This window comes from Hippocampus zosterae, chromosome 7 (genome assembly GCF_025434085.1).
Source record: "Hippocampus zosterae strain Florida chromosome 7, ASM2543408v3, whole genome shotgun sequence".
Lineage (NCBI taxonomy): Eukaryota > Metazoa > Chordata > Actinopteri > Syngnathiformes > Syngnathidae > Hippocampus > Hippocampus zosterae.
In genome coordinates this window covers 12,756,012-12,759,548 of record NC_067457.1, presented here as the reverse complement: position 1 = coordinate 12,759,548, position 3,537 = coordinate 12,756,012, and the positions used below count along the sequence as shown (strand labels likewise).

At 41.4% G+C, this 3,537-nt stretch overlaps 1 long non-coding RNA gene across 1 annotated transcript; it reads left to right on the top strand.

Moving 5' to 3' along the window:
• Nucleotides 1-2,210: 2,210 nt before the first annotated feature.
• LOC127604359 (uncharacterized) lies at nt 2,211-2,607 on the top strand. Its single transcript, XR_007963293.1, has 2 exons — nt 2,211-2,345; nt 2,505-2,607. It is a non-coding gene; the product is annotated as an uncharacterized LOC127604359 (long non-coding RNA).
• The last annotated feature ends 930 nt before the right edge of the window (nt 2,608-3,537 follow it).

Here is a 3,537-nt window from a genome sequence, read left to right as displayed (position 1 = left end):
CGTGAGCGCTCTCAAGATACTAGTGATGTCGTTCGCGAACGAGCCGGCTCCGAGAGCCGGCTCTTTGAAGTGAACGATGGGAGCCGGCTCCCACCTCATTGGGGAGCCGGAAGGGGAGGGTTACGCACGCCCGGAAGGGGAGGGTTACGCACGCCCGCACGCACTCACGCACACACACACACACACACGCGCGCGCACTGCAGTTTAGAGAAGGGGGCGGGGTTAGAGAAGAGACACACACAACAGCACACTGAGCAGCTCGCGAACAAGACAGACAAGGAGACGAGAGAGCTAGTTAGTGAAAAAAAACAACACGGTGGAAAGTGGAAAGGTGAGAAAATGGATAGGAAACGCAGTGAAATATGGACTCATTTCAATTTAATTGATAGTTCAAAGGCAGCGTGTGGACTGTGCAACGTTAAAACATCCCATAGATCAGGCTCCACAAATAACCTGCACATGCACATCAGAAATATCCACCCAGCAGTACAATTTGAAGAGAAAAGACAAGCAAGGGAACCAGCTATTAATGAAGGTGCTAGTGTGTCTGCAACTGTTGCTGCTGCTGCAATGTCACAACTGCCTAGATGTACAACCCAGAGCTCTATGAGCCACTTTATGCAAAAAGCTATAAAACCAGCAAAACAGAACACAATTGATGAGGAACTGGGTGCAATGATTGCAAGGGATTTTCATCCATTTTGTGTTGGCTGTGTGTTGTTGCAACATCTGTCCCCTCAGAGAGAATCTTCTCCAAAACAGGGCAAATATTAACAGAGAGGAGAAAGAGGATCAACCCCTCAAAGCTGAGGCACTTGGGTTTTTTTCATGCCAATCTTCGCTAAAGACAAGCTAAAACCTTTACCTGGATGCTGCTTTTTTTCTTTTTGTTTTACAAATTTTAATTTATAATTTGTTGTGTGGTATTCAAAGCTTACTTATGTTGTTTTACTGTAAATAGTTAAAAGCTTATAAATATACACATTCAGAGATTGGAACTTTTTGACGACCTTGTTTTGAGATGGGTCTTTGTACTTTGTTTTTATTTTTGTAGCACTCCATGTTGAGTATTGTTGAGGAATGGGAGCTGTCAATTTGCTCTTGGCCCTTCCTTGGTTACAGGTTCTTTTATCTCTCTATAAGGTGGAAGAAGACCCAACACCACGTAGTCTTTTCTTCAGTTTATCACAACGCAACACGAATCGATTCGGGCTCCTGTGAGTCTCAGATTTCATCAGGAAGCCCCGAAGAAACATGAGATTATATAGAGACGATATGATAATGAGAGGCGGGGAGGTACGCCTCTCATGCAAATCCAGAAACAAAGAAAGTAACATGTCATCTGACCTGGTGTGGCCGGAGGAAGCCAGTAGCAGTGAGGTGAGACCAGACCACCACTACCCCCCATTTGGTGCGATGGCAGGAACACAGATACCTGAGATAACAGCTCCTCTAAAACATGTTCCGTGGAGGGGGGCCCCAGAAGTGGTGGGGGTTGAGGGCACTAAAGTTGATTGTAATAACAGTGAGCAGGAAATACCTTCAACCGCATTGTACATTGTTTCTTTCAGTGTCTGAACAAACACAACCAACAGGAAGGAACAACACCATAACCAAGTAAAAAGCAGAGATAAGGAAGATCAAGCAAAGTTCGATCTTGATATGATGACAAAGTATAGACCACTGTTGCTGGTCACAGATCTTGAGATTAGGGTTCCTCTTTGAGGGCACTTGACAGCCTTCAGGGACTTTTATGAGGTGGTGGAGGCAAGAAACCCCTTGGGGGGCTGTTAATTAACCAAAGGGAAATAGGCTCTAAACATCACAGTACATTCTTTGTTTTAAGTACTACAGCAGATGTTCAGGACAGAGACAAGTATCAATAGTTCTCTTAGCAAGATGAAATTCCTCAACAATGTTCTACTACTACTTCTAGCGGAATAATTCCTTAACAAGTATGTTCAGAAGAATATAAATAAAGCCATATAAATAATAAATATTTGATAAAATGTCCATTTTTTGCATTAGTACTTCATTTTACACATAATATTACGTTATTTTTGGTATTAAATTAATTTAAGCAACAAAAAATCTGAGGAGCCATTTGGGAGCCGAAAGGGCCGGCTCTTTTTAGGGAGCCGATCCAAAAGAGCCGGCTCTCTAAAAGGAGCCGGAATTCCCATCACTACAAGATACATGCCTACAGTGACGCTAAGCAAGAAGGGGCCAACGTCAGCGAAACAATGAAGAGAACAAGGATCCCGACAGATTGTACTGCATACGCTTGCGTACAATGCTTGACGGCTACTGTAAAAACGCTTGAAGAAGCACACACCAATATCATGGTAATAACTAAAACAATAATAATAATAAATATGTATTTTTTTGTTGTTCCGTAAGAATAGTGGCCGTTTCGGCATTGTTAAACAAGTAAACCTCGTGAAAACTGGTTGGGACAATGACCGAGTTACGATGTATATTCTCAATGTCCATGTCGTTTATAGGGGAGAGTCGTCCTTGCCAATATGGCCGCAACGTTAGCATGGAAAGTGGACTGTTTCCTACATGAAGAATCTTTGGCTGGATGGCCGTTAAGTCGCTTTCAAATGACGTCGTTTTGCCGGTTGGGAAAAAATGGCAACGTGGGACCGTCCAGAAATTACATTTTCCAGGCTGACAACTGACCACATCCAAAAAATATACTGATACAGTATCTCTCTTTTGAAGGATTCGGAGACATTTCTGTGACGAAATATTCACCCACAACAAAGAAATAAATCAATAAATATAATGAATGATAGATAGATAGATAGATAGATAGATAGATAGATAGATAGATAGATAGATAGATAGATAGATAGATAGATAGATAGATAGATAGATAGATAGATAGATAGATAGATAGATAGATAGATAGATAGATAGATAGATAGATAGATAGATAGATAGATAGATAGATAGATAGATATTCCGGTTGCTTTAGTTGTTGGCAATTGTAGTCAACTACTACAGTTCAAAGTTTCATCACATCTGTCATAATGGCGAAGTAGGAAACCTTTTCTTGACAAAAATTGTCACAAATTGACAAAAGTATTCAACAAAAGTCAATAAATCACATTTTCCCATTCTGTTTACGATAGTTGAAAAGAACAGGTGATTTAATGGATTTTGGGTGAATATTCTTGTCAATATATGGCAATGTTGTTGTCCCCCCCCCCCCCTTGAATCTCCAAAATGACAGCTATAATGACACGTTGAGCTGCCGTAATTAGAAGATTGCCGATGCTAAGTAGAACAGCAATCAGAATGAGAAAATGTGCGTTCCGCTTTGTATTTTTTTACTCGCTCCCCATGTTATAACAATGCCAAGACAGAAAAAGATCGATACTTCTTTCTGCTTACGAATAGGCAGAAGAAATGTTAAAAAAAAAAAAAACGGCGGCCCGGTAGTCCAGTGGTTAGCAGGTCGACTTCACAGTGCAGAGGTTCAATTCCAGCTTCGGCCTCCCTGTGTGGAGTTTGCATGTTCTCCCCCGT